Source organism: Ochotona curzoniae, unplaced genomic scaffold (assembly GCF_017591425.1).
Source record: "Ochotona curzoniae isolate NIBS_2020 unplaced genomic scaffold, NIBS_Ocur_1.0 patch426, whole genome shotgun sequence".
Taxonomy (NCBI): Eukaryota; Metazoa; Chordata; class Mammalia; order Lagomorpha; family Ochotonidae; genus Ochotona; species Ochotona curzoniae.
Genome location: NW_024467002.1, coordinates 248,858 through 260,252, shown reverse-complemented (window position 1 = coordinate 260,252; position 11,395 = coordinate 248,858). Strand labels below are relative to the sequence as shown.

At 47.7% G+C, this 11,395-nt stretch overlaps 1 protein-coding gene across 1 annotated transcript in view; it reads left to right on the top strand.

Annotated features, from left to right (window-relative positions):
• The window catches only part of LOC121167772 (leukocyte elastase inhibitor-like), a 70,275-nt gene continuing 58,880 nt past the window's right edge, over nt 1-11,395 (top strand). The window contains exon 1 of the mRNA XM_040997355.1: nt 1-57. The gene's annotated coding sequence lies outside the window, so the exon portion shown is untranslated. The remainder of the gene's footprint in view (nt 58-11,395) is intronic.

Sequence of the window (11,395 nt, the reverse complement as noted above, 5' to 3'; positions counted from 1 at the left end):
ATGCTTGAGAGAAAACAATCCGACAGCGCTTAAGCAGCCCGCAAGGGCGGCTTGCTGGTAGGAAAACCCAAGGGCACGTCCAGAGGGGCCGTTCGAGGAACTGTCCACGCAGCGCGAGTCAGCACACCGAGGCCACGTCAAGGTCAGCGGCGAGTCCAGTCAGGTCGCCCCAGGGCCCTGGCGGCCCAGGGTCCCGGGAGTGTCACCCCCTCACCCGCCTCAGCCACTGGGGGCTGGGGTCGGAGGGACCGCTTCCTTCACCAGGAGCACCAAGGCGGCAGCCGCGCCCACCCTGACCCCGTCCTCGGTAGCGGCTCTACGCGGTGCTGCGCCCGCCTCTGCCGGCCTCCAGCTCGGGGCAGGCGCAGGGCGCGCCGCTGCAGGTGCCACCGCCCCTTAATGCTGCAGGCCTGGGTTACCCCCCTGCCCCAGGGCGCGCCGCTGCAGGTGCCACCGCCCATTAGAGCTGCAGGCCTGGGTTACCTCCTTGTCCCAGGGCGTGCCGCTGCAGGTGCCACCACCCGTTAGAGCTGCAGGCCTGGGTTACTCCCCTGCCCCAGGGCGCGCCGCTGCAGGTGCCACCGCCCCTTAATGCTGCAGGCCTGGGTTACCTCCCTGCCCCGTGGGCCTTAGGAGAGCGCGCTTTGGCCCCAGGGGACGGTGGGGAAGGGCTAAAGGAATATAGGGATGTGACGTGTTCCCAGGATAGGAAAGGGTAGTGGGCTGGTGGCTGAAGTGGGCTGTGCAGGCAAGGGCAGCCCTCCTTATCCACTTTGGTAGGTGTCTACTGGCTCGGCTCCCAGAAGGTCCGGCAGTCCCCACAGAATGACCTCTGGTTAGGGGATTATTTGCTATGACAATGTGATCTAGCCTATCCCGTCTGTGGATCATGCAGTCTTTTCTTGCACAGCTTTATAGAGCTGCGCGTGAAGACTTCTGCCAGTACCGTTAGAATGGGAAGGATAAGAACACACGTGGTAGGACCTTACGGAGAGGTGGGCATTTTCCTCTTGGCTCACGTCCTACGTAAAGGCAGAGGCTTTGCCGTCTCGTGAGAAGGCACGAGGTGCGAAGGCAGTAGATGAGTTTCGAAGTCCAGGACGTGCTTCTGAGTCACTATGGAATCTTCTCCATGCCACCTAACTTCTCAGAGCCTTCGAAAAGAGAGAGAACATCAGCTTGACCCACTGTTTCACAGGGTAGTTGTAATCCAGTGAAACTGTCTTTCAGACGTAGAACTAGTGGTTACCTGATCTCTGGAGAATTTTCTAGTTTAAAAAGTCTGCAGTTACTGGGCCCAGTGTGATAGTTCAGTGGCTAAATCCTCGTCTTGCAAGTGCCAAGACCCCATATAGGTGCCAGTTATTGTCCCTGCTGCTCTACTTCCCATCCAGTTCCCTGTTTGTGGCTGGGAAAGCAGTGGAAGATGGCCCAAGACCTTGGGACACTGCAACCACATGGGAGACTTGGAGACAGTGTTGGGTTGCCTGGCTTCGGATTGGCTCAGCTCTGGCCATTGCGGCCACTTGGGGAGTGAAGCAGCGGACAGAAAGAAAATCTTCCTCACTGTCTCTCCTTCTCTGCCTTTCTAATAGAAATGAATATATTTTTTTCTTAAGTCTGCGGTTGCATAAGAGTTTATTGAGGAGAAGAAATCCAATGTTGACCCTGGAAGCCCATGTTGTAAATGGAGCAAGTGGTGCTTGCTGGAGAAATACATTCAGTGGCCTCTAGTGGCGATTGTTTGAGGAGTGGGTGGACCCATTCCCTAACTCAGGCTTGATGAGGTTTTGAGAGTCCTCTCTTGGATGCCATCTCAGAGGGTGCTCATGTGCCCCATCTTTCAAAACTGGGCATTTCTGCTTGGTGAGTCTTTCTTGCTTGCCCTGGCGTGCACCAGCCCCATCCGAATGTCTTTCCTCTATCCACTTCTCTCTACCATGAAATTACAGTGCGCCGTCTAGCCCAGAGTTCGCAAAGCTGGCTGTCCAGTAGGATGCCCTGCACATTTTACTGTATACAGTGTGTTCTTCTGCAGCATTTGGATTTTTAGCATACACGTGACTTTAGCAATCAATGTGATCAATACAAGGAAAGTAGTGGCTCCCCAGGTTAATGTTTGCACAGAAAACTGGTTCTGCTTGGGCTCATGGACCTGAGGGTGAGTTTGGATGAAATGATTCTAAAGACTGGCCTACAATTCAGCCACCCAACGGGTGAGATATGCAAACAATTCCGCACCAAGCTCCCACAGAGAGCCCTAGATGAATTATTCAAGGTTGATGTCTGTGCGTGGGGATCTTTTAAAATCTTCGAGATGATTTCAGTATAGCATCAGGATTGAAAAAAAAAACCCAACTGAATCTAGTCCATTTGTGCTGTCAGCTTGGTATAACCAACATGGGAATTGCCTTGGAGATTGTTAGACATGAAAACTTGTGTGCCTGCCCCCGATGGTAACAGCTGTGAGGAAGGGACCTCCCGGAAGATATGCATGTTTCAGTCTGAGGTCACTCAACTCCTGTCCAGTTCCTCAAATCATGGACAGTGATGAGCTGGCTTCTGAGAAGTGAGTAAGCAATGCCGGCCACTTCCAGTTCTAGCCAAGATGGAGTCACAAGTATTCAAATGAAGTATTCGTTCATGCTATTTGAAAGGCAGTTGAGGCAGAGCCCTTGTGTGCTATTTCAGTTCTCAGATACCTATGCCATCCTTTGCTGGGCAGAGATAAAGCTAGGAGTCCGGGACTCAAGCCGGGTCTCTCGCTCTCCCCGTGTTGTTAACCATAAAAGCAGAAAAGCTGAGGGAACGGCTGTTCCTGGGGAGGGGAGGGGAGAGCAGTGCAAGGCTGTGGTCTTTGAGAGGAGGGTGATGGTGTCCCCGTGCTGCCCCCGTGTACTTTCCACACGGCGGCACACGGAGGAGGGCTCTAGTGACACAGCTACAGGCTCATTCGGGAAAACACAGAGAGTCTGATGGTGCTGAAGCAATGGGCATTTACGTTACATGAGATCACAAAGGTTAGCCTCAGAAATAAGGGTGGGGGTTTCTTTTAGTCTTTAACGGAATACTAAGCTCTGGCCACACAGAATGAGATGCCCTGCTACTACTCAGAGGTCCCCCACTAGCCGTGAGAGCTGAACGGAGATTCCAGGCTGCAGAGTGCTGGCTAGCATTCGATTCCTGGCCTTCCGTAGGTAGGAAACGTTGGCTGAAAACTTTGAACAATTAGTTGAGTGTCTATAAAGCACAGATATCAGGATTTTAGCCGGTGTAGCCCTGGAATGAGGAAAGCTATTATTCTAAACTCTTACAGAATCAATCCTCAATACGATCACATTGAGCAAAGTATAAAAACAAAACTGAGTGTCACTCAAAGATAACCACAAAGTACAGCATACAGAAAGATAAGAAATGTAAATAAATGGTCTGATTTGAATGTTCCCCCCAAAATGTGCGGGAACATTAATCCTATAGTGTAGCAACTATAGGAAGTAATTAGGTCGTGAGAGCTCTGCCCTCACCAGTGCGTGGAGTAGTGCCATCATCATGGAGTGGGCTAGCTATCACAGAATTAAGTTCCTCACAAGAGAATGAATCGGCTCCCCTGCTCTCATCCATGCTTGATGTGACGCCCTTGATCCTGAACTCATCTCTGTAAGAAACCAGTTTCTGTTTTGGCAAATTATTCAGTCTCAAGTGTTCTGTTAGTAGCCAGAAAACCAGGTAACGAGGACAGGGAGAGGGTCTGGGGATGAAGCACCAACAGGAGACCAGTGATGGTAGAAGTCTCTCCAAAGTCTCCCTTTATTACTGTTTCCGCTATCCTTATATCTCTTCCCCCCAAGTCCTTTAGCCAAGCAATTGGATACAGCTGAGTCTAGGCGGATTTTAGCCGCAAGCCCAGTTCCTGTTACTGCTCAGCTTAACCAGCGCTATTAGCTCCTTAGCCAACAACATGACACAACATTGTTCTCTTGTTGTTTTTAGAATATGTATTTTTTCTTGTGTATGTTTGACAACTTGATGCTAGTATACGCCAGAGAGCATCTTTTAAAATCATACCTATTACAGGTTTTTTGAACTTCCTTCCAAAATTTGCAAAGTTTTTTTTTTTTTAAAGATTTATTTTTATTATTTTTTCATTGGAAAGGCGGATATACAGAGAGGAGAGACAGAGAGGAAGATCTTCCGTGCGATGATTCACTCCCCAAGTGAGCGCAACGGGCCGATACTATGCCGATCTGAAGCCGGGAGCCTCCGAAGCCAGGAGCCTCTTCCGGGTCTCCCACGCGGGTGCAGGGTCCCAAAGCTTTGGGCTGTCCTCGACTGCTTTCCCAGGCCACAGGCAGGGAGCTGGAAGGGAAGCGGGGCTGCCGGGATTAGAACTAATGCCCATATGGGATCCCGGGCGTGCAAGGCGAGGACCTTAACCACTTGCGCCACCGCGCCGGGCCCCAAAATTTGCAAAGTTTTTAAAAAAATTTTTATTTTTGTTGGAAAGTCAGATATACAGAGAGGAGGAGAGACAGAGAGGAAAATCTTCTGTCTGATGATTCACTCTCCAAGCGGCAGCAGTGGCCGAAGCCACTGCGCTTTCCGAAGTGAGGAGCCAGGAACTTCCTCCAGGTTTCCCACGCGGATGCAGGGTCCCAAGGCTTTGGGCCGTCCTCAACTGCTTTCCCAGGCCAGAAGCAGGGAGCTGGATGGGAAGTGGAGCTGCTGCGATTAGAACTAATGCCCATATGGGGATCCCAGCGTGTTCAAGGCGAGGACTTAAGCTGCTAAGCCATAATGTTGGGAAAAAGTTGTTTTTTTTTTTTTTTTTTTTAACCAATGTTTCTGTTAAGTATCATTCGTATGTCTTTCTCTACTTTTGTCCTTTTATAACTTCTATCATGCGAATAATCGCTTAGTTTTTGGTGTCTTATGAATCTTAAAGATATTCTTCATTTTCCCCCATTTTTTCTTCCTTCCTTCTTTCCTTCCTTCCTTCCTTCCTTCCTTCCTTCCTTCCTTCCTTCCTTCCTTCCTTCCTTCCTTCCTTCCTCCCTCCCTTGCTTTCCCTCTCCCAAAGTCTGTGCAGATCTTTGGGATAGCTACTTCAGAGGACTTGTGCTGAGAGGGGTCTCAGGATGGCTCCATGCAGCAAGGCCCTGAGTGGCAGAGGTGCCCCAGGGCTGGGGTGACGTGATGGTGTGACAAATAGCAGCTCCCAACTCGGGCTCCAGGAGCAGAGTGACTCCAGCAGCAAATGACTCAGGGGCAGTGGCATACTGCCCGCTGTGTTCCCACTGAGTAAGGGTCCTTGAGGTGTAGGGATGATCTTGAGATGAAATGACTTCTTTCTAAGGCTGCCCTGTATCTCCATGCTCTGCAGCTTCCTGTGCTTGCTTTCCTGAGGGATCTTCCTCCCCGCTGGGCTGCCTGAGGTTGGGGTTGGTGGTGCCTTGGTTGTCTGTTTACTGCAGTGCTAGAGGCTCTCTGACTTGGAGGAAGGGCTCAGTGCTTTGCGTATGTATGCATGTATATATGTATGTTTGTACAACAGAGTTACACTGAAAGAGGGAGAGACAGAGAGGTCTTCCATCCGCTGGTTCACTCCCTAGATGGCTGCAGTGGCCAAGGTTGGGCCAGACCAAAGGGAGGAGCCTCTTTCAGGTCTCCCAAGGTGCAGGAACCCAAACACTTGAACCATCTTCCCTGTCTACTCCAATGCATTAGCAGAGAGCAGGTGGGACACAAGGGATGCTGGTATTGCAGGAGGCAGCTTTAGCTACTACAGCACAAAGCCACCCTACCCCACTCCAGCGCTTTCCTTAAATAGAAATGTGCTGGAGAACAGCTCCAGCCGAGTTCGGAGCTTGGGAAGGGTGTGTGAATTGGTGGGAAAGAAGACAGGAAGAGACACAGACCATTGCAGTGTGATGCTCATAATGGACAACTCAGAAAAGCTGCCTTCTTCATTTATACACAAATCATCACAAGCTTTTGCACAACATCCAATTGTTTCATTTTTGCTTCATGGCTAAAACAATGCAGACCAATCCTAAAAAACATTATTCTCGTTTTACTTCAAAGAAATCATATTCAGCAAGCCATTACTCATTCAAACTTGCAGTGACCTGACTGAAGCCAGGAACTCCACGGCTGGCAGCACATGCGTTTACATAGAGACAGGTGGTTTACTTATATCCAAAATCAATTTTCACTAAACCTAAACTAATATTACTTAAAATATCAAGAATATAAAATTAAAAAGAAAGCTTATAAATGAAAGAAATTTATAAAGGCATATATCATAGGTTCTTTATTAAATCTTATAATCAATCATACACTAATTTCCAACACCTACAGCTAGTACTGATTCATTTTTGTTGTTGTTGTTATTTTGATAAAGGGAACTGGAAAGGATCAGGGCTGCTCAACCTTTCTCTGAATGGAGGGCCTTCACAACAAACTCCTTTTTATCTTTTAAAACTATTTTCTTTAAATATAAGTGCCAATATAAGGTAGAAGTTTGAAACCATTTTTCTCTGGGGGCTCACAACATTTGTCTCTCTTTGTTTCTCTTTAAAAGATGCTCCATATACTTTCTGCTTTATTTGATGGGAAGCCAAAATGTGTCATTCCAAGTATTGTAACAGTTTGAGACTGCAAGGTAAACTCTTTGTACCACCACGGTTGCCATCTGTTCCAAGAAATTATCAAGCCATTTCTTGAGAAGAACATTACACATCTCAGTGTAAGTTCCAGGACAAAGGTGAACACATAATTGGAGTTTGGGAACAATGTAGATGCAATTTAACTATTGTGTGTGTGCTTCTAGCTTTGTGTCGTCTTCTTTGCTAAAGACCCTTTTACCATAACATGATTGATAAAATCAGTTTCAGGTGTTATACCAGTTACAGAAATCATTTCACATTTGCAGAAAAACACCACCCTCAGGAGAATTCCATGAAATATCAGAGAGGTGATCATGTGGAGTGAGGCAGCAGTGAGGTGATTAGACACTGTGCCGGATCTTGCCGTGCAGCCAGAAACTCTGAGTAGCCTTGCAAGCCGGGGAGCTGTCCGCCTTACACCCTTGGGCCATCTGTCCCAACTGCATGACTTCCCGCGGAAGTGAAGATATTTATCAGTGTTACCTTAGGGTTAACACAACAAGAAATGAGTTCTGGCTTAGGACAGCCAGCAGATTCTTTGAGAGAAACCATGTGATTTCCTCTCAGCAAGTCAGGCCATCATGACTGATAAGAAAAACTACCTCCAGATTTAGCAGCACCGTCAGTAAGCAGGAATGAGAGCTCTCAGGAGCTTCTTCCGCACACCAGCCAGTCCTGTGATAGCAAGTGGGTGTTCGCCCTCTCAGGGGAGTCTGATTTGACCAGGTGCTACAGAAGATGCAGGCAACTGAAGGGCTTAGCTTCCTGCAAAGCCTCATTGCAGATGTCTGGCCAAAGACCAGCTTGGGAGTTGCTACTCTTCCCCCTTCTCAGGCTTAGCATTTTACTGCAGTGACGCATAGAATTCAAGAAAAAAGCTTTAAAAGGGCTTCCTGCTTTCTTGTTCCAGCAGTGACCTGACCCTAACTACCTACTGTTGGTTCATTTAACTCCTACACTGCGGTGACCAGCGAGGGGCCACTGAGAATCAACTACATTAGCATAAACTTGAACATGGTTAAAGGGACACATGGTGGGGGACAGCATTATGACGTTGCAGGTTAAGCCACTTGTGATACGGGTATCCCATAGAAGTACCAGTTCAAGTTCTGGTTAGTCCACTTCCAACCCAGCTCCCTGCTAATGTACCTGGGAAAGCAGCGGAGGATGGCTCAAGTGTTTGAGCCCCTGCAGCACACATGTGAGATCCAGATGGTATGCTAGACTCCTGGCTTCATCCTGGCCCAGCCTTAGCCATCGAACCATTTAAGGGGTGAATAGAAGATTTCTTTTCATCTCTTTTTGTAAATTCTGCCATCCAAATAAACAAGTAATTATGAAAAATGGGGCTTCACTGGTTATAACAAAACACAATGCAGCCGCTCAGGATTCCCAAGTTTTTAGGAGTTGTGTCCCAGGACCTGAAGACAAGCGTCACACATATGTCTTATCCCACAGTGCTGAGTGGCAGGAATCTCTTAGAAAGGATGACAAGCACTGGATGGAATATAAACGCTGTGGGATACTCAGTTACCATGATGAGAAGTTGCACTAATGTATATTTTAATTCCATGTTCCCATGAACTTCCTATGTAAGTCGAGGAGAACAGCCTGGAGTTGACTCTCCTGGAAGAGATACAGCCTCAGTCCCACCGACAGTTTGAACTTGGGACTTGGAGCCTCCAGAACTGAGACCTTGAGACTGTACGGTGTGCGTTGCTAAGGCAGTCCAGCAAGTGGACGCAGAGTTCAAGAATCCTGCTGCTCCTTTTCAATCTTTAAATGCCTGGCTCCTGGACTTTCTGAGTCCAGATCTTGTTTTTCATTAATGAAGACTTTTCACCTCCCCCTTTGTGTGAGAAGGCCGTGGTCAGCTGGTCTCAGCAATGTCTGTTTACTTTCAGAAGGAGAGCAGACTGAATGGCCAGATGTCTGAGAGCTAGGCTTCCCATACCCTCACCGTGCGGAATGATGTAGGGGTGCTATGCTTTGAGCATTCCTGTCCAGGGTGTACCTTTCTGTTCTTGAGATTTGCAGATGGCTTTGGTGAAAGAAAAGCAGGAGCGCATTGAAAAGTTAGAGTTTATTTGTTGGTTTGGTGATTCACAAGCAAATGTCATGCCAGATGATGCAACTGTCTAATGAAATCTCGCTCCTCAGGAAGGGCAAAAGGGGAACATTCCAAATGGAATTTGCAGAAATAAGATAAAGAGACGCACTTGATTGGTTGGAGTGGAAAGTTCCTGGTTAGAATTTAGTTTATTCAATGTAATTTCATGACCTCATTGTTTTGGAATGCACTCTTGCCCACAAGTACAACAGAGACCAGACCAGATTGGTACAAGATTACTCAGAATTCCGCCTTGTCAAACTGATTAAGCTGTTCTCTGAGAAGTCGAGAGAGTGAAAGAGAGCAGCCAAATTTCCCAAACACACTGGTTTCATTTGGTTTGTTAGGTTTTCAGTTTTTATTTTGGCTGACATGATAATGAGCTTCTTTGTGTTCTAGTTAACAACAAGTTACCTGAAATGACCTAATGGGAAACAAAGGTTAAGTTTTTCTATGATCTGTCTCCCTGTTTACCATCACATAAGGAAAGTGATGTTGAGACTTAAAAAAATAATTTATTTTATCAATTTAAAATGTGGAATCTGAAAAAGAGAAAGAGAGAGAGAGAGAGAGAGAGAGAGAGAGAGAGAGAGAGAGAATATCTTCCATCCGTTGGTTCAGTTCCCAAATGGCTACAAGACCAGGATCCTGGAATTCCATCTGACTTTCCCATGTGAGTGGTAGGGTTCCAAGTGCTTGGACCATCTTCTGCTGCTTTCCCAGGTGCATTAGCAGGGAGCTGGATTGGAAGTGGTGGAGCTGGACTCAAACTTGCCTGCATCAAAAGTGGCAGCTTAACCCGCCGTACTACAGCACCAATTCTTTGTGTCGGGTTAGTCTTCTCTCTCTGTGGAGCCAGCCACTACTCTCCAGCTCATCAGAACACTTGTTTTATGGAATGACTCATTTTGTAGCTGATTCTAGAATTGAAGTCCATCAAGATCCTTAGACCAAACATGTTGTAATTCAGTGTTTTCTTGGGTAACATGGCTTTTTGACCTTGGTTTCTAATGAGTGTGGCTTCTAGGGTCGATTTATGTTTTTCTTTTCATTAGGCTGAAGCTTGTTCCCAAAGGAATTTAAAGTGCCAGAGCCACCCAATCTGATAGGACCTATTTTTAAAGATCTAGACTAAATGCTACTGTAAGTGGTGGCCAGCCCAGGCTGGCTCATTTCCTGAGATATTAGGATGCTGCCCTCAGGCCACACCATCTACCTGCTTGCAAGGGCAGCTGCTGAGTAGGGTGCAGAAGGAGTCTTGCCCCTGGAGTTGAGTGCCTGCCTGTGTTTGGGGTCACCAGTACACTGACATCGCTCCCAATTCACACCCACGTTGTACAGGTGTGGTTCCCTACATGTGCGAAGCATGAAGACCACCTTCTCCTGCCAGGGTTCACTTTGCTGTCTGAGCAGCGGCCACGCTTGCACGTGTGGTGCCTTCTCTGCGTGTGTTAGAGGGCCTCTGAGGGGATCTGCAGGAGAGGCTAAAGTGCCCGTAATATTTCACATGTTGAGTCCGCTCCTGTGCGTGCCTACTTGGAAGTAGGATGGCTGGTGTTTGAGGAACCCCCACACTGTTTCCCATAATGTCTGCACTGATTTACATCCCCACCTGTGTGGACAAGGGGTCTCTTTTCTCTACATCCTCACCAACGCTTGTGATCCTGACTATTTGCTATACATACATTCATTTATTTTTAAAGATTTACTGATCTGAAAGGCAGAGATGGGGAGACACAGATATTCTGTAAGCTGGTTCATTCCTCAGATGGTGGCAGTCACTGGGCCTGGGTCAGACTGAATCCAGGAGCCAGGGTCTCCATTTGAATTTCTCATCTGGGTTCCCAGGGCCCAAGCACTGGGGTTATCATCTGTTCTCTTCTCAGAAGCTCAGCAAGGAGCTGGGTTAGAAATGGAGAAGCCAGGGTTAGAACTCACATCTATTTGGGATGTTGGTGCCACAGCGGCAGCCCTTTTAACATTCATTTATTTATAGTTGCCATGTAAAACAAATTTTTAAAGATTTAATTATTTATGTCTGAAAGAAAAGGGGAGAGAGAGTGAGAAAGTGAGAGAGAGAGAGAGAGAGATATCCATCTTCCATTTGCTGGCTCATTCTCCTAATGTCTGCAACAGAAGGAGCTGCCTGTGGTCATTCAGCAGAGCCACAGAACCTTTTTGAAGTGTTGAATTCCTTCTCAGCTTCCCAGAATTGAGCCTGATTCTTGGCACTTGACTCAAAATTGTGTTCCAGATATGTGCAGTCTAGATAAGCGAAGCTGTGGTGCAGCAGGAAGGAAGTCGGTCTGGGCGTGTGTGGGTCTGAAACACAGGTCAGGCTTGGGGAGGGCATCTCAGCGAGGACCGAGGACGTGAAGGTGCTCCGTGTGGTGAGCGAGGGAGCTGGCTGCTGTCCACTGGAGGAAACGAGATGAAGCCAAATTCCTTTCTGCAGGCTGGGGCGGCAAGCCATTTCTTTTTCCAGTTCATGATAAAAGAAAAGAGGGAAGCGAGAAAAGATGGTGGAGGGCAGGGATAAGTCAGGAGCCAAAGCCGGAAACCAAACCCAGGTATTTGGATGTGGAAGAAAGGCCTCTTCACCACTAAGCTAAACATCCAC